This window comes from Kryptolebias marmoratus, linkage group LG22 (genome assembly GCF_001649575.2).
Source record: "Kryptolebias marmoratus isolate JLee-2015 linkage group LG22, ASM164957v2, whole genome shotgun sequence".
In the NCBI taxonomy this organism is placed as follows: domain Eukaryota; kingdom Metazoa; phylum Chordata; class Actinopteri; order Cyprinodontiformes; family Rivulidae; genus Kryptolebias; species Kryptolebias marmoratus.
Window position 1 is genome coordinate 24,531,828 of NC_051451.1, and position 19,495 is coordinate 24,551,322.

General features: G+C 39.1%; 1 long non-coding RNA gene across 6 annotated transcripts in view; it reads right to left on the reverse strand.

The window, feature by feature from the left end:
• Positions 1–6,609: 6,609 nt before the first annotated feature.
• The window catches only part of LOC119616563, a 40,201-nt gene continuing 27,315 nt past the window's right edge, over positions 6,610–19,495 (reverse strand). For 3 of the 6 annotated variants that reach the window (XR_003039012.1, XR_003039007.1, XR_003039008.1), the window contains 2 exons: positions 16,807–17,059; positions 12,890–13,566 (listed from right to left, as the gene is read on the reverse strand). This is a non-coding gene — a long non-coding RNA (uncharacterized LOC119616563). Of the gene's footprint in view, positions 7,035–12,889; positions 13,567–16,806; positions 17,060–17,682; positions 17,847–19,495 lie in introns of those variants that run through there. The other 3 variants (XR_003039009.1, XR_003039010.1, XR_003039011.1) reach the window with 3 other exon arrangements.

The following is a 19,495-nucleotide window of genomic DNA, read 5'->3' on the forward strand; positions in this document are numbered from 1 at the left end:
AAACAGTTGTGGATGTCACCAAAGTGGTTACCTTCTGAAAAATTTAACTAAAATGTGCAGTTAATCATGAGATATTTTGCTAACAGTACAGAAAAACAAAACACAGGGACAGGCAAAAACATCATTCTTCTGCCTTCACTGCTGTTGGCAAGTGATAATAAAAAAAAGTCAAGACGACAATAGTTCTCCAACAGTCCTCATGCGAGAACAGAGTCTATTATTAGGTGTCTCACTAGACAGCCAATCAAGTTGGTAATAATAGGTTGGATTTTTGCAGACAGTGGATAGATAACACAAACACACACATGCACACTGACCCTGCAGTATCGCCATCCAGCGGTCACCTTATTAGGCTATAAAAAGCTCAGGTGTAGGCGTGCTTTGTTTGCCTGAACATGGTCTCCCACCACACCAATTTCCCTTCATTTCTGGAGGTGGGAGCCAACGAGCAGGGCGGGGGGGAGAAACAGACGGTGGGACTAAATGATATGGAAAACAGGCAGAAACTAGTCGCACTTTCTCAGCATTGAATTCTGTGCAGCGTCTGTAATGAACATGATTTTACTTGATGAAAATTGTCAGGTTTGTTTTTAAAATGAAGGTGAATATAGATTATTCTTCTAACGGAGCCTAACTGTGGGGACTGTGCTCTCGAAGCACACAGACAAATGAGCCTGATCAATGTTTGTGTTTAGTCAAAAGCTGTCAGGAAGCATCATGAGTTTATCTTGTTTTTTATTTTTTCTCTATTTTATTTTTTACTTCGACCTTTATGGTCAATGTGTTTCAGGGCTTTTTCCTTTCAGGGGATGCAAATCTTTCTGTATTTGCCAGACAAATTTATGCAAAGCAGCCACAAAAGCCCTAAATCAGGAAGTGGAAAACCCTTACAACGCTGTACAGAACAAGGTCATATTCTTTTGCTCGAATTCTGAACAGTAATGTGAACTTTTCAGACAAATGGTGCAAAATCCCTCTTTTTTATTATCACCTGCCACCCAAGGTGAAAAGCAATAATGTGTTTGCCAGCATCTGTGTGTTTGTAGTGTTAGCAAAATATTTCATGAACCACTCAACAAATTATAGTGAAACTCTCAGAAAGTGATCATTAAAGATACATCTAAAGATGGCTGCCACAGCTAATCCACCTTAGCAAACAAAAATGGTTAGAACTAAGTCCATTTTACAGATTTCGAGCTAAAATTTGGTGTGATAGTAAATGAGAGACTTTCATAACTCTTACTCTGAGAGCTAACACATTTTGCGAGTTCACACAATATCACCCTTATTGTAATTTACATGGTTTGACCATAAAGGCTATAACTCCGCCACTTCTCATCATAATATGATCTTAGTTTAAAACTCTGACGTAAAAAGTGGTGGGCGATATGCATGAAGGGCTTGTTCATCAGTTGTATAAGTGGAACAGTCTCACCATGAGATGATAAAAAAACCACAAAAAACATTTAAAGAAAAGCTCCAAAACAAAATGGATCTTTTATCATACTTTCTACCCAGTCCAAAATGTATAAACCTTTAGTTTTACTGTGTCAGAATCATAAATCCACAATAAAATCAGGGGGAAATGATTGCACCACATGACTATAATGACTTTTTTTCTTTTAATGGGAAAATCCTCTGAAGTGATGATGGAGCAGAAACAGGCTCCTTTGGTCATAACCTAATACAGACTTAATGAGCTTTTATCACTTTTGTTTATTGGGAAAGATATGGGTTAAAAAGGTGGACATTTGATGATGAAGACATCATCATCAGCTCCTGGACCACTTCTCTCCTCAGCCTCCTTTGGAAATACTCACCTTCAACCTGGACCATCAGGAGACATCACCTTCCATCATCTCTCTTGGAATCCTGGTCAGTCCTCCCTCTGAGCCTGAAAAAACAAAGACAGCAAGTAAGACTGTATTTATTCACTAACTATATCCACATATCTCTACATCTGGCTGAGATTTTTTTAAATTCCCTTCACAGCTACTCACCGGCTCCCCATTCAGAGTTCATCACAATAAAGTCTTTATTTACTTGCCTGTGTTCTCTGAGTCTTTCTCTGCATCCAATATCTGAACTCTGGGTCAAATACTAGTAAAAATATGACAGCGGCTCCTCTCGCCTTCTGCGTGATTTAGTTATTTTGAAGAATTGTATCAGAAGGACAAAATCTCGTCTCTGAATTCTGACCTCATTTGCAGTGAGATCTCACAAAGTTCAGTGGCTCATACAAAGTGGTCCAACAACGTAAAGAGCGGCGAGGATGTGGAATTGAAACATCAGACCTGTAGTCCGACTCATCTTATGTTTCCTGGGCTTTGAAGCAGCTCCTTCTGCTGCCAAAAGAGACAAAAGGGACGATCACACAGCTAGCTAACTAACAGTGTGAGCTCCCGAGCGCTCGCGTTCCCTTTAGAGGGCACACGGCAGCCTTTCATCTCCTTCCTCGTCTCTGTATCTATCCTCTCATCTCTCTGCTTTATGTTCTGCTTTCTGAGCAGAGTTCAAACACCAGGGACCAGTTTAAATACTGGAGGCTCCCATTGCAGTGCTCCAGTGAAATAGAGCATATAGTGGAACATAAAAAAGCTCTGGTTTTCGTTCAGCTCAGGTTCCCCTTTATATTCTCTTTGGGTGTGAATCATACGTGTAAAATCTCTTTCTTTTAGCCAAAATTGAATCTTAGGGAAAGTGTTAGAAATTGTGTTCCATTAAAAGTGGTGATCCATAAACATTGAAGCTCACCTTTTATGATTCTTTTGTTTTGATGTTTTTTTTATTCTTGAGCTAATACCAAAATTTAACTCAGTATCTGCAAAAGTGGTTGAGTTAAAGCCAAGTTTGTGTTTTCTTAGGTCCCTGAGCTGTGGTGGCTATCTTGACTGGAGTTGACTCTAAAAGTAAATGATTTGTAGATGCACATCCAGTGATTCCTGTGAATTTCATTAAAGTCCATCCACTGCATCTAGACTGCAGAGCACACACATCCAAACTCCCATTGACTTCCACTGGATTTGGCTCAGACTTGTCATATCTATCTAGGAGTTCTGCCAGGGAGTGACAGACACAGATGTGTGATCACCATAGTGACCCCAATGAGCTACTGCAGCTTTCACAGTTCTTTTAATCTTGGTTCTCTTTATACTCCTTATATAGTTTAGATATTTAGCATTTTTCTGCATTTTGTCATCTTATATCATTACAAAACTACATCTGAAATTACCATTGGGCTGTACAGGAAAAAAAGTTGATGTCTGTTAGAATTGGCTGCATTGGTAACATTCAGAATATCTTAAGAAATGTTCTAGTTGAATACTAAAAGGTTTGAGCTGAGATGACAGGAAAGTAGCTGAATGGATGGAAAAGGACATAAGTGGTCAAACCTAGAATATGATATTCCAGCAGCTTTCCAAATATGCCGATACACAAATCAATACAAGAAAAAAGAAAAAAAACAACACAATGAACGGAAGAAGGATGCACCTGGATCAATATACTTTCAGGTGACTGATAGGAAATGGGAGTGATAATGTGTCTGTTTACATTGTGTGGACATTATCGGTAAAAACCTATATTTCACGGGTGGTGCTTGCACATATATCTTGAGGACGTGGTGGACTTTCTTGTGGCGTATCGGCTTATTGTGTGCTATGAACTCTGTTCGAATCGTTTACAGAAGTATTTTTCAGGCAAACTTGACTGCAAACAGACCTTCAAGTTCACCAATAAAGAGAAAGGGAGTTTACAAGAAAAACTGTGAAGCATAAGCAAATCCCAGAGGAATCGAAAGATACCAACATCAACACAGAAAATGTCAGACAAAAATAAAAATCCACTTTCAATACTAAACAAATTTCAAGGTAAAAGATGTGCATTATCAGTAACTTTATCTTCAGTTGGACAGTAGTGCATTCATCTCATGCTTCTACAAAATACAATTATATGGATTAGCTAAGAAGACATAATCTGCTGTTCAATCCTCATTACTGAAGGGATTAATCCACACTGATTACCTCATTTTAATTAACGTAATGAAAGAGACAAAAAACAGCCATCCTGTCAACAGGAAGTGCAATATTTGGTTGAGTGTTGTGCAGCCTGAGAACACTGTTGTTGTGGGTTAGTGTGTGTGTGTTCCTGTAATGTGACTTCCACCTGGCTGACAGGGACGGTCAGCCGCTTGAAATTAGATTACACAATCACAAATGCCCCAATCAGGGTTCATGTATTATTCATCTGCCTTGCTTGGTTTTCATAATTACTTAATTAATTCCCAGCTCTAAGGAGATAGGCTTGGGCTAATCCTCCAGTCTCCCTTGGGGCTTCCTGGGACTGCTATAGATGTTCCGTCCCAGGATGCACTGCAGTAAAATATAGGGAGTCATCCCAAACTGCTGTGCAGACTGCAGCCGTGGAGCTAAATTTGCTTTCTTATGAGACTTTGCTTTGTGCCTCTTTTTGCAAATATAGGTTGAGATCTGGGATTCTCGCTTCCCTGTAAAGCTCACAGCTGGAGTTGTCTGCAGGCAAAAGCGTTTCCACCCCCGCTGGGAGAAAACATCCATCCCACGACTTGCGCTTCCTCCAAGAGCAAAGAGAACGACTTCTACTGATGTGATACATGGAGGAAGGAGACGCACCTGCTTTCACAAGCAACATGTGCTCAGTTGGGTTCAGCTGCTTCTTCTTCTCTTGTTCTTTCAAAGGGACAACATGACGTCTCATGCACTGAGTTTGAACTGGAGGCAAGGATGAAAACAAAGAGGAAGTGATTGAGCTCTCAAATCTGAATATCAGTATCCGACAATCACAAATTTTGATGTTCCCGAAACTGCTTTGATATGAACCAGGGTGCCTCATACTGAAGTAACTTAATTCATAAAATGTAAAGAAAAAAAAAACTAAATTCAGACAAGCTGTTTTAAAGGCCTATCATTCCTTGAACCTTGCATATAACCTGCTGCCGTTCAAACCAGAGTTTTAAACTAAGTTCTTCAGAAACGATACAGTTGTAGCTGTTTTGGTCAAACTCTGAAAATAAAGCTCAGTGCATGTGTTGTGAATGACTCTCAGTTACTACCAGATCAAATTTCAGCTGAATATCTGCAAAATTAAGTGAACTAAAGCAACTTTTGTGTTGGCTAATATCGACCAACTGTGGCAGCCATCTTGAATTAATGAGCTGTAGATTTACATCCAGGTAACACTTTCTGTAAGTTTCATCCAGTGGTTTCTGAGATATTTTGGGCAGCCTTCACCTTGCTATAGCAAGCGATAAATATGAATAAAATTAAATGCAATGAATTCAACAAGTTCTTCTGGATCTGTGGGAATTTTACCAGGAAACAAAAAGTCACATTAATAGTCATGACTCCCAAAAGCTGCATTAATTCCCTCTGACTTTTAATGTAAAGTCCAGTGAACCAGGTACAAGATTCCTGCTGGACCTGGAACCCTTTTTAATCACTGATAAATGAATATAATGAATACAAACACAGCAACCCTTATTTAATCACACCTTATAACCGGCACGGTGACGGCAAATAACATCTATTACTGGAATTATGTTGACCCAATGTGAGTGAGACCACGGCCTCTCTCCTCCCTTTGCTTTCATTTGAAAAATGTTATGTCACATTTTGGGCTGTAATTAGTAATTATCTGTAGAGTGAAATTGTTTTTTAACAAATTAATTACATCTCCGCTGAGAGGAAAAATAGCCACGTTGGAAGCTGTGTGTCAACATTGTGCAAAGGAAGCAGGCGCCTGCTGCGGGGCTGCACGAGTCCCCCGCAGCAGGACACTGGTGACCGAGAATTTCCACGAAGAAAGAGAGACCAAAGACAGGCTGAAAGCACACCAATCAATCAGTGATTTGACTCAGGGCTAAATCCATGTTGGTAATTAGCCAACCGGAGCAGTGTGGGCAGTGTGGAGTTTGCCGGGCAGGTGCCTGGAGGTCCTCGGGGAACCCGTACTGTCTCTTCCCTTCATTAACTCCTCTCGTCCTCTCCCCTTGTCCGCCTGATCCTGCGAGCAGCCGGGGCTACCGGGTAATTCAGTCCCCAGTCTCCGAGGTGACCCCGTGCCGCAGGGCTGAGGGAGACGAGGAAACAAATTTTCATTTTGACCTCCCTTTGTGACTCTTTTTTTTTTTTTCCTATTTCAAGAACTGGAGCCGCTTTCTGTTGTTAGCTCTTTGTTTCTGAGTTTGAACTGAGAAAAATATCTTGATATCTCAAACTTTTTCTTCCTTCTTGACTGACAGTTTCTAGACAGAGAGGTCAAAGGACAATATTGCAGCTGTTCTTGTTTGTACTGTTATCACCTGCCACCAAAAACAAAGGTGTGCGAGTATGTCTGTTATTATTATATCGTATGAACCAGTGAATGGATTTTAATCAAAGTCATTTGGTATACATCTACAACTGAACAATTTTTGGAGTCAACCTGATTCAAGATGGCTGCCACAACTAACCAGCTTAAGGAAACACAAAAATGATTATACCTCAGATTATATTACAGATATTGACCTAAAATTTGATGTCGTAGTAGCTGAGAGTAATTCAATCACACTCAGAGTATGACATTCTGGAATACTGCATAAAATATCGCATAACATTATTTTCAAGGTTTTACCAAAACAGCTACAACTCCATTATTTCTCAGCATAAGATGATCTCAGTCTAAAACTTTGGCATGAAGGATGGTTTTTCACTCCATGTCTCTCTGCTCTTCCAACTTTCTGTCTTTGAAAAAGAGAGAAATGCAATTTCCACCCTTGCCACTATTTGCTGCATTTTATGGGGCTTTTATAGCAGTTCTTCACTGATTGCTCATATTTATTTACAACAAATGCAGTGATGAGGTTCTGATGTGAATGCAGTGGGCATATAAATGCCTGTTTGCTCATTAGAATGTATTGCTTCGCTTTCATCCGGACATCTTTCTCACTTTGTCTTCATGACTGCAAATCTGAACCGCCCAAGATCCGCCGTTAGATTGTCAAAACAGAAACGCCGCTCCTGGAAATGAAAAGAAACACAAAAACTGAGGGAACACAAAAGGCTTTAAAAGATGATTAAGAGTCTTTAATGTACGTTTGTGAGAACCGAGCTGTCATTTAGTTTTAATATGAAAAGTGCAGAGATCCTTGTCTTACAGAAATCCACCCACCCACGCACACACACACACAAACCTGCAGACACGTGCGTACGCTGTAATCAGTATAAATTCACATTATGGCTTTGCACATTAATCCAGAGTTACAATGTGATTATTGCCTGTGACAAATGAAGAGGTTATATTCAAACTGTTAAACAGCTCATAGCTTTTGATTGGAGACATATATGACCAGTTAAGGTGCATCATGCAGAGAAAAACGGCACGTCTTTCTCTCCACTTTTCTTTCTTTTCGTCTCCTACTGTAGCACAAATAGGATTCATTTCTATATATAAGGGTTCTAATGCATAAGTATTATTTCCCTGTTTTATAATTTCCCGCATTCTAACTCCTTCTGCAGTCTTCGTGCTGCTTTGAAATAAAATGTGCAAATTATACATGAAAACTTGCAACTCTAGCAGAAATGGTGTGCTCCGATTTAAAGTAGCGGTACGTTGCACACTGTAGACAAAATTTGCAAAAACCTGTTGGAAAAAAATATTGAAGATCAATGGGAATTTGAAGACCTGCATGAGAAAACGCAGCTCTCTTTGGGGCTCTACAGCTCAGACTTCACAGTAGAAAAGTCATTCAAAGTTTAAACGGGTCACAGAAAGCTGGACTTTATACGTCTGATCTGGCATTTTGATACCTTTTACAATCTTTACATAATCACAGTTTAGGTCTTATAGCTTGTTTTTTCACATTTTTCCACATACTAGAAGGAAAGGGGTATTTTAAAGCTGTCATATCTCCTAAAAAATTAAACATATGTGACCATCAGAATCTTCTGCAGCCCACTGTTCAAGAAGTTTTAGGATCCAACATAGTTCTCACACAGCAACTGTCTGAGCCTTATTTTCAGTCTGTTTGCGCCTCTCATTACCTTGGCAGGGAATGACAGACACAGGTGTGCAGTTACCATGGTGACCATAATGAGCCACCGGAAGCTATTTTACGTTTTAAAATTTCTTTTTAAATTTTTGATCTTTATTGCAGTTTTTAAAGTTGGGAGAAAACATCATCAGTTGTTCTTTTCCCTTAATAAATGAGTTAGAACATTTTTTTTGACAAAATGTTGATTTACAGTTATATATATTTATGGTTAAATAGTTGCCAAAACTAAAAAAAAAAAATCAGATTCATTTGAAATGAGATTGCTTAATTTATGTATGCACATGATTTATTGTGCATCACATCTGATGAAGACTTAGCAACATAATCCACTGCCTCGCTCTCGTTCTCCCTCTCTCGACAATATGCACCTATCAGAACGAATGCAGGTGAACTAACACAATGAAACATGCACACTCAGAGCTGTGACACATATTCACAGATGACAGGTGCAGCACGCCTCACTGAGTTGCTTTGGTTGCTGACAGATTGTGGCAGGCGAGTAGGTCCAAGCAAAGCGATGACTGTCACCTTTAATCTCCTAAAACTGCAGACACAGACACACACCTAAATGCTTCCACCACCACTGTGCACTACATTATTATTTTTCTGCTCCACACCCTGCATGTCTGATTGCATGCTATCCTGTCTGCTGGGGACCAGGATTACCCAAGGGGGAGCCAGCACAGAGTTGGTGATTTTACTGATCTGTCACTCCTCTGGGACCTTTTTTCTTTTTTCCTCTCTTCCACCAATGCCTACACGCCCAAAGTGCTCCAGCCATCCCATCTCACTCCCTAGGCGGGCTCCTGCAGGGCATTCTTTAATGACTTCCTTTCTGTTTCCCCTCTTTAGGTGTGGCTGCCCTCTAACAGGAATAGGAGGTGGAGGATTGAGAGATTAGCATATCAGGGGTTCAGATTAGCACCTCTGTGTGGTGTACATGTACTGACAGGGGGTGGTAATGAGGAGAAAAGAAACTCCCTCCCCCACGGCAAATCCCAGCCCCTGGTTTATTAGAGGACGCTCGAATGGAACCACAGATAGAGACATGGGGTGTCTTTATCTCTGCTTTACAGGTGAAGGGAGTGATGCTTTTTCTTCAATTTAGATGAAGGGTTTGAAATAAATGGCATAAAAACAAAACACTCAAACTTTTGGGGGTGGTATCATATAAGTTATGTTTTTTGTTATGCAACAATTGACATGAGACAAGTTTGTTCCTCCCCCAAATCAGAGAGGATTGCAGCTGGTCAGGTTGGTTTTTGCTCCATGTTCAGCTGATCCAGGCTGCCCACTGCCACCCGGTGAGAGGACTGAGCTCAGTGTGGCTCGGGAATACGAGTCTGACCGCTGGTGCCCCCATATCTGCCGCAAGGCCAAAAAGCTCCTTACACTCATGGATTTTTCATTTGTGGATCTTACCGAATCAATGCACTGTGTTTCCCTTCTCAGACAGGGTTCAGCATTTCTTTCACTGCTCTGTCTCTCCTTATGGTTTCAGTTTGAGCGCTTCTTTTGTCATTTTTTTTACTTTGCTTATTTCCATCTGCCTATATTTCATTCTCACCAATCTTTTCTGTCTTTATCACCCGAAAGCCAAAAACAGTGTGACAATAGTCTGTGTGTCTGACTGTTACCTAAATATCTCATGAACCACTGGACAAATTTTAATAAAACTTACAGAAAGTAGTCACCAGATGTAGATCTACCCTATTAAACATGGCTGCCACAGCCAACTGACCTTTAAAAAAAACTATATAATTATTTACAAATATTGAGCTTAAATTGGGTGTAATAGCTGAGAACGCACATTTTGAATGCTAACAGATTGTGCAACATCTTTGTTTAAAATTCTGCCATTAACAATTTCTAGACAACTCCAGCTGTCTGTTGGCAAAATATCTCTTGAAAAATAAACCAGATATTCAATGCAACTTCACAAATGATTACATTTTGGAGTTAAACCAATTCAAGATGCTGACCACAGCTGACTCACCTTAGTAAACACAAAGCTGGTTATAGCCTTTCTGTTTTACTGTCTTTTTGCCACACTAAGGCACGAGTACTTGAAGTGTAATGGTAACACCCAGTTTGTGTGTTCACTTTTTAATACCCAACAGAGCTTTTTTTTATTAAACACCAAGGCATTTATTTATATAGACAATTCTGTGTCCCTGGAGCTGCTCTCCTCTCACCAAAGACCAGCACGGAGAATAGCAAAAGCCTCACAAAAAGCCAGTGAAAGTAGGTCCCTCCTTGAAAAACGAAGTTGTTTGAACAGTTTTTTAAAGCACAGCATGGGGCAGTTACAGAGCTTTGCTTCCCCACCTGTTCTCTGTCAGGCAGAGGAGTTGGGTAGCAGGTTTCTTTTTTATTACTACCCATGGTGCCTTGTTTCCTAAGAGACTTTCAGTTGGCTAGGATTCATTGTTACAAGCGCTGCACCTCGCTATGACAATGGCTGTGCAACGGGAAGCCTAGCTGAGCGTTGCTACTTTTAGAGGTTCGCTGCACACAATGTAAATGACTTCTCTCTTGTGCTCTCTTTTCGTTCCTGCTGCCCAGTGGACCATTGGAAGCAAATAATGAATCACATTTTACACTTCCACAGAGGCAGAGTGGCAAAGTTATAGGTAAAAAAAAAAAAAAAACTTCACAAAACTGCCTTTAAAGTACACATACAAACTACAAGCTTCTACTGCCAGTGCTCACCACACAGTTGATGTCCGAAGCACAAGACTGAAAATAATTGCATTCTTACCGCACTCTCAAACACTCCCTGCAGACATTTGGGTCAGTTAATTGGAATTTCACATAGTGCCAACGCACCATCAAGTACGGGGCTGGGTTTGTGCCGGCTGCTCTTCATATTGTGCTGCATTAGAAACCAAAAAACCCACCACTCTTCTCTAATTACTGGTCTCCAGACAATTTGGGAGGAAAATGTTGACTTTATACATGCAAGATGTGAAGAATTTAGCAATTAGAATAAGCCTACTGATATAATGAACAGTTTAATCATTTCATTAATTCAAAAAAGAGCATGTTTGGTCTTTTGCTGCTTGTCTTGTACCAAAACACACAGTTTAAGCTTTTTTATTTCTCTAAAACGTACACAAATGTATGGAAGTTAGAAGTATGCAGTGCTGTCTAAAATGTTTTAAAAAATCTAGCTCAACAAGGAAGCAACTGCTGGTGAAGAACAGAGTAGCTGGAGCAAACTGTCCTGTTTGTTTGCATAATGAGCGTCTCTCTGGAAAGAACTGAATTTAAAAAAAAAAAACTAAAAAAGAGAAAACATTTGTGACCCCATGCCCCTGAAGCCCATTACATATTTCTTTTCAAACAAACAAAGCACTCATATGGAGTTTCTGATATACATGCTCTCAGCAAAATAAATTAAAGAGTTCAGAAAAAAGTTACTATCAGACAAAAAAAAAATTTGTCATCATTTGTTTGCAATTACTGAGAAAAAATGAATTCTGTTATGCCATCAGCAAGGAATACAAGATTTACTTAGATTATCATCACTCCCCACCATGAAAGGTGGGAAATCATGTAAATGCCTGTATGGGTTTGTCTGTCTGTTAGCAAAATATCTCATGAGCTATCTGAAGCAAATCAGTGGATGTACATCTACAAGCGATTAACTTCTGGAATCAAACTGACTGATTTAGTTGATATAAAATTGGCTATAACTCAGTCAGTTTTACAAATATTGAGCTAAGGTTTGGTCTGGTAGTAGCTGAGAGTTATTAACAACACATTTTGAGCGCTAACTGATTGATGAAGATCTTTGTTTAAAACTCTAGCCTGCAATGGCGAGCACTACGCATTCCTACGCTACTTTCATTTAAGTAAAAACGCAAAACGGTAACATAAAATTGATGTCATTAGAAGAAAGAGTCTGATATGTAAAAATAAAAATCAATCCAACACAATAGTGCTGATGTGTCAAAGTAAAAACAAGTTTGCTTCCTCCGACTGATAAACATAGAACATCAGTCAGAGGATGTGCAATCTCATGATGTTATGTAAAACGTCACCGGAATATAAATACTGATGCATCAATGAGTAAGCAGCATGTTACTGACGAATCTACTGTAATTTGAATTACGAACACTGTTTGATATACAGAGGACACCAGATGAATCTGGGTGGTCAGAGGATGAGTGGTAGAAGTGGGTGAAGGAACAAAATATGTAAATGAGGACTATTTTTGTCGAAGCTATTATAACCATGTGTAGTTATAATTACTCATACTGTCTGACTCTGTGGCTCGTTATGTGACCCGTCTGTGTTTTTATACTTCTCACATGTAAATGTGGATTTCCTGAAGCAGCGAAAGATGCTCCTCAGAAAAGCACCAGTGGCAGAAATACCACGTTTAGTCTTAGTCTGAAAAGGAGGAGATGAGCTACAAAGTGGTTATCTTTTCTGCTTTAGTTCCACAGAAACTCACGTTTAATCTTCAGACTTTCTGATTAAAGTGATTTGAATTTTTTTTATCTGATTTTGGAGCATTTAAAAATGTTTAAAAGAAATAAATCTCAGATTCTATCAGCTACATTTGGATGACTCTGCCAAAGCTAATGAAAGTAAAAATGTCGTTAAATAATGGTTTGTGGGTTTTGGCTTTTGATTTGGCCGATGTGATCCTTGTTGTTTTGCTCTTCATGGCCTTGTTTACAGGCACGCAGCTGAAGCCAAGTCACACAGTATGTAATTAGCTAATCTTGCAGAGAATAAAAGCAATCCAGGAATAAGAATCAGTAAACTTCCAACATAAAAATATTAGCCCTCACAAACTAAAATCACATATTTCCAAGGAAACCTTAGGTTTATTCTTTTTTGCAATAACTCAGACATCTCAAATACAACCCTGACTCCACAACTTTTTTTAAGCATACCAAGCTAAAAAGAAACTGTTAGTGCCATTGTTTGTTTTGTCCATTCTAGGCTACTGTAGAAAGCTGGTGATGCAATGCAGTGAAAGACAATGAAAATAACTTATTCTGAAATAAAACAAGTTTATTTTCCACAAGATTTTACTCAAATGAAAACAGTTCAAAATATATATTTCACTTCCGTTTTCAGATCTACAGTCTAAATGTAATGTATGAAGTACACTGACAAAGTGTACAAATACATAAATATTAAAACTAGAGTGGCACTATCCAGTTCTTCTCTACCTTGATATATTTATATTTTTTTCTTAAGGTGTGGCTTCTCTGTTTTTCTCTCACCGCTCCTGATACTTGCACATCTCTGGTGACCATTTCATCATGCAGGATTCTCATATCCCAGTGGTCACATGGTGCAGCCAGATAGCACCAGTGTCCAGTATTATTTCCAAGACTCCTGACTCTATAGCCAGGGGAAGCGTTAAAGTCGGGCAGAAAGCAGTGCAGCTCTTGTTTCAGCTCCTTATTCTGCCTCCTCCACCATATATTAAATCCCACCTACTCCCTTGGATAGTCGAAGGGCCATAAAAAGCCCTGCAAAAGAGAGAGAGGAGAGGAGGAATCATTACGTGCAATTTATAAACCATTAAGAGCCATATTAAAAAGCCTGCAATCTAATTCACCCAGCAGTGGGCTCCGGCGATGATTGTGGCTGAGGGGGAGACGAGAGTTCATTTAGGGAGTGTGTTTTGGCCACTCAGAGTGTGTGTGATGTTAATAGGCTCCGGGGGGTCACCTCTAGTAAAGGGAGGCTGCTTACCTCTGCTCTGATGCCCAAGTCAGCAGAAGGAAGCTGAAGGCTGACACACACACAGAAAAAACATGGGAGGAGAGGATATTGCTCACCCATCCCACCTCGTCCAGTGGGACAACTTTTAAAAAGTAATCGTTATGTGGTTTCACAGCTGTAACTGTTATGCTGGGGAAGTTAAAAGTAGGAATTTGCCTCTTCAACTTCATAGACCGCTTGGTGGGAATATTATTACATCCTTATGTTGCACGGAGAAGCATGGCAGAACTTTAATTAAAAAAAAAAAACGACCAAATGAAATGGAAATAAGTCTACAGTTAAAGTTATCAATTTTGAATGTTTTATATTATAATAAATTTATGATAATGTTTCCTTTGGTCTAAATGTGAGGTATAGTTAAAAAATGCTTTATTTTGTTCTTGTTTTCTGTAGAAAAGTTTTCACTCCCACACTTGTCCGTTTGATAACAAGTTACAAAGCAGGAATTTAAATTAACTTAATATCCCTTAAAGGTACTCAATGCAAAGTCATGAAGACTAGATGAAAACAATTCATAAAGAAAGAAACTAATTTTTCTCATATTAGTGGTTAATCTTTAAATTAAAACTTTTTATGCAAAATTTGTGAAAGGCTGCCAACTACCTTGTGTGTTTGTTTACCTACAGAAACAGCCTGAAAATAAGTCAAATGTAAAACTTACCTACACGGCCTACAGCCAGCCTAATGTAGGGCAATCATGTGACTTTAAATGTAAACTACTATAGTAAAAATATAAACTTTAAGTGACTCGGTCATTTTATCCCTGCCAATACTGACCCCAGTTTTTCTTATTGGCTCATTTTTTTGTTTGAGCTTGTCTTTGTTTTTTACCTAATAAACCACACTAAGTATATTTACACAAACTGCAATATTATGCTGAATGATCCTATTCTTAATTAGTCAATATTTTGTTTACTTTAGTAGTCTGATGGCATTTCAGCATACAGCTTGGTTACCGATGTGGTGCTAGGCAGAAAGTTCCAAAAATACAGCAACATCTCAAAACAAGTGTAATTAAAATGTTTATATGTAAACTGGATGTTTATTCCTGTTAAAACACTGAGCAGTTTCAGAGAACATTGGTTCAGATTGAAAAGAAGCTCTTAAAGTTTCTGCCAAAGAAAATTTAATTTCCCAAACAAGAAGGACCAAAGGATTAAAAATCTGAATCATAATTGCATAAACCAGGGCAGTTTTGGCAAAACTGTTTGCAGAAATAAAAAAAATTAAACTGATCGAGCAATAAACTAGATGTTATTTGACAGAAGACGCTCCAGGAATAGTGGATCAGCATTCAGTAAGCGTTGAGGTTCAATAAACAGCTATAATGGGAATTCTCCTCGAGATAGAAGCATTTTCAGTATTCTTGGTCCTGATAAGAGTAGACTGAGTGGTTCTGTTTCTATCTCTGCAGTGTTGATAATACAATATACAGGAACTGCACAGACTTGCCTATATTGTCTTTTGTAGGAAGAAGGTCAAGAAGGTCAATAATTGTGGCGTTGAGAGCGTCTGGCCGGAGCCTGAGGCCTTCTCGCACCGTATCACAACAACACCACGGTCAATACGCTCCAAATTGAGCCCTCATGCAGAACACTGCACAAATCAATACTCTTAAAAAGGTTACATGTCAAACTATTAAATACTTTATTGATCCATATGCAGTATGTAATGCTCATATAGAAAACTATAGATATGTTATCTTCATTTTGACTTGTTAGTTCCACATGGCAGGTGACTGCCATTCACGTTGGCTCATGCATTGATAATTAACTTTTTGAAAGAACTCTCAATCCCTGTGGCAACATAACAGTACAAAGCCTCTGGTATTCACTTTAACAGTCTTTTTACTTTAAATGCTAAATGTAATTTTAATTTGCCACAGTTTCATTTACATTAGAACCTCTGAGCAAAGGAGCATTAACATTTTTTCCCCTATATTTCTTTAAACTTTGAAATAGAAAACTCATACAGCTGAAGAAGCTGCTCTCTCATCAAACACAGCTACCTAAAAAGAAAATGTACGTTTGTTTCAAGGGATTGGAGCAGCTGCAACAAAATCACAGGATGCAAACTAAACCTGCCACATTCTGTAATAACAGGGTGTTAAAAAGAAACACAAAGGCATGTGTCACAGAGAAGTCTGTCAGGTGTAAATTTGATACACAGGAGTTCGAGGTGAACTCATTGACTAAGGTTTCCAGGCCCCGTGGCTGCAGAACAAGCCCAAATCATCACACCACCACCGTGCCTGACAGTTGTTATGAGGTGTTTGTGCTGATATGTTGACAACAGACACATACACTAAAAGAAAAAAGGCTGTCAGAAATTAATTCCTGTACCAGCAGTAATTGTTCAGGTTAACAGAGCAGCATGCACACAAAAATTATGAAAAGTGAGGCTTGTTGGCAAAATTGACAAATTACTTAAGGGTCATAATCATGACTGTGTACTTAAAGCTTCAAAATGATTGGGGAAAGCAAAAATTAGGAACAACTGAACCTACTTTGATCCATCAAAATGGGTACAAATCTATCATCTAATGGGCAATATATAGTAAATAATAAAACTTTATGTGAAACTCTCTGGGGTATTTTTTTTCACTGCTTCTTGGCCCAAGATAGCCCGAGAAGTTATGAGAAACACTGTATAAGGGACAAGTATAGTGGTAAATATAAGGTAGGCAAAGAGGCATTGAGTGGAAAAAAGTAGCCAGAGGTGGTTATGAATGCACAGTCAATAAAGAGAATAAGCAGGAGAGACAAAAAAAAAGAAGAAATCGAAAAAAGGTCACAAGAAAGCAGGAGAAAGTAAGTGGGATTGAAATAAAAGGGACTGACAGTGAAGAATGGCGGCAGTTAAAGATATCTGCCATGCGATCTGTTATTACAGAAAGAAGGAGGAAAACAGCTTCTTTCTCTCCTCTTTTTACGGTGAAATAAAGACACTCATCAATTTAAATCAGCAGGGTTCCTGGACCTCACCTTTTCTCTGTCAGATGCCGGGTGGTGAAGGCGTCTTCCTCCCTCTTTTTGTCCATTCATCAAACAGAGGATGAAGAAGACACTCCACCCGGGGCATCCTGGGTAATCTTGCATGGCCGGAAACGTGACAATGGCGAACGGATGGCGGCAGGGCCCTTTGTTATTTACTGCTCACTTAGCCCCTCTGCACCCCGACACACATGCAATTTATGAGGACAATTGTCGGACCCGCCGTGCTCCACTGGAGCACTCTCTGATGGATGTACATCGAGCCGGGAGAGGAGAGAGGGAGAAAGGGAGTGAGTCAGAGAGAGTCAGGAATGCAAAGATGGAGGTTGTAGTGTCAAAATTATTAGTGTCAGAACAGAAAAGAGTTCTTTCAGTACAAGATGCATTATGGAGAAATAAAACCATTTTAGCTAATTAAAGGCCAAGTATTCCTTGATGGAATGCATATCGCCTGCCACCTTTTATGCCAGAATTTAAGATCATCATAAGATAAGAAATTAAGTTGTAGCCATTTTGGTCAAACCTTAAAACTAAACACATGCAACGTCATACAATATCCTGCAAGCACTTTGAGTATTTGTTGTGAATCACTCTCAGATTCTACCACACCAAATTTTAGCTCATTATCTTTAAAATTTCTGAGGTATAGCCATTATCAGTGCCAGCCACCTTGAACTGAGTTTACTCCAAAAGTTAATCAGTTGTGGACACCAACCCGAATGATTACTTTCTGAAAGTTTCAATAAAAACTGTCCAGTGGCTCATGAGATATTTTTCTAACAGTACAGAGAATAATTACTTTTCAGTCCCCCATCTTGAATATATGGGGGAGTAGGTGGTTCTATATCATGATGTGAACTGAGCTACCTGCTCATATGTCTTCTGAAATGCCACCAACACACCAAATGTCACCAGAATGTCAGCAACTCCAGCGTCTGCGCGCAGAGATTTGATTTTGGTGCTTTCATTTTAGCAGATATTTCTGTTCCTTGCCTCATCCTCCTCAGTCCTGCTTGTTCCTCTGTAAAAAGCTAAAAAAAAAAAAAAAATAACACCTTTGCTGTCCCATGTGCTTTGTGTTTTTCTGCCAAGGCAGCAGGCATCTAGTGCAGTAAATGTTCAATCATAACAACCTATTAGAATAATCGTTATTAACAATTGCATTTTCATAAAAGAGAGGGATTATTGAGCTTAACCCTACTTATGTTCCATCCATTTTGTGCTGTAAATCAATAATCCCGTAATAATTTTCTTCAGTGGGGTAACAAAGCCCCACGAGCAGCATGTTTTCTCTCGCTCCATGAGTTATTTGAGCTGCCCCGCTATCTCCTTTGTTCTCTATGAAGTTGCCTTTTGGGATTGCCAGGACTCAACACATGTATTTTTAGTATTTTCTACACAGTCTGGTGTGAAACAACATGAGGGATTGGTGAGACTCCGGGAAGCAGAGAATGCAAGGCTGGGAAAGAAGGTGGGGGGTGGTAGAAGGAAAATAAAGTTGAGAGGAGGAGTGATGTTGCTGAGAGAGCAGGAGAGAACGTAAAATGCATTGGAGGGAGCAAAAAAAAAAAAAAAAGATGGAGGAAACACGGGAGTGGTGAGGTAGGCAATTTTACAAGACTGCGTTTAATCAGCCTTTCCTCCCTCTATAACTGCGCTTGGAGGGATAATTGTTCTTTTCCTTCCCCTGTGTCTTTTGTTCTGTCATTTAGATTTTAATGGCTCTGAAATCAGAAACTTTCAGTTATCTTTTGACATTATTATTGAGCTTTTTTTTCTTTACTTTTTTCAGAACATGAATGGAGCAGATCTAAAGAGAGTACAATGACGTTTCACTCTGCCAAAGTACAAAATATGTGTAAACCATTAGGTGTTGTCTTGACAACTTAAGGTATTTTTAACTTAAAAAATACATGCAGTACATGTGACTGAACTGCAGCACATAATTATTGTTCACCTGCAAGCAGTTTACTTCAGCGCCTTTGTTGTTTGGGTGAGTAGATCAGCGCAACAATCTGAAATCTCTCATTGGACGGTGGCTAAAAATCAACCACCTGGATAACACAAACCAGAAAACGGCTCCAAACTTCCAAATGTCTTATCTGATGTTCTGACAATCGTCAAAAATATGCTCTACCACAAAAAAAATTAAGAAAAATTTAAATAGAAAATCAATTAAATGTTTTGTTGTGGTGGGCACATAATTCATGTGCATCTAGGCTGAAAAATAACTGTTGAAAATGTTCATCTAAGAAACCCTGAATCAGTTTGGAACAAAATTTTCAATGAACAAATATTAAAATCACATTTCAATAAAATAAATATATTACTTTATGTCCTTCCACAATGTAACCTGTGTGATTTATTAGACAATGTGACCAAGCAGCAAGTGAAACGGCTTAGAAAGTAATGAGTTGGGCAGAAAAACTCCATCACAGCCTCTGGACTTTTTTTGCACACTCAAATAGGCACACATTTGTTTGTGAACATTTGTAAAGGTGAACTCCGTATGCAGTGATTTGTACCCATGTACATAAAAATAAAGATTTATGTCCAATGAACGGAGTTGTGACAGTTTCACAAACTCTCATGAGACTGTGTTTATTTAGTACCAGTCGAAATTCTAATTTTTAGAGTTGGTGACTTGCATAGACCTGCTGTGCCGTAGCCAGAGAAGGTG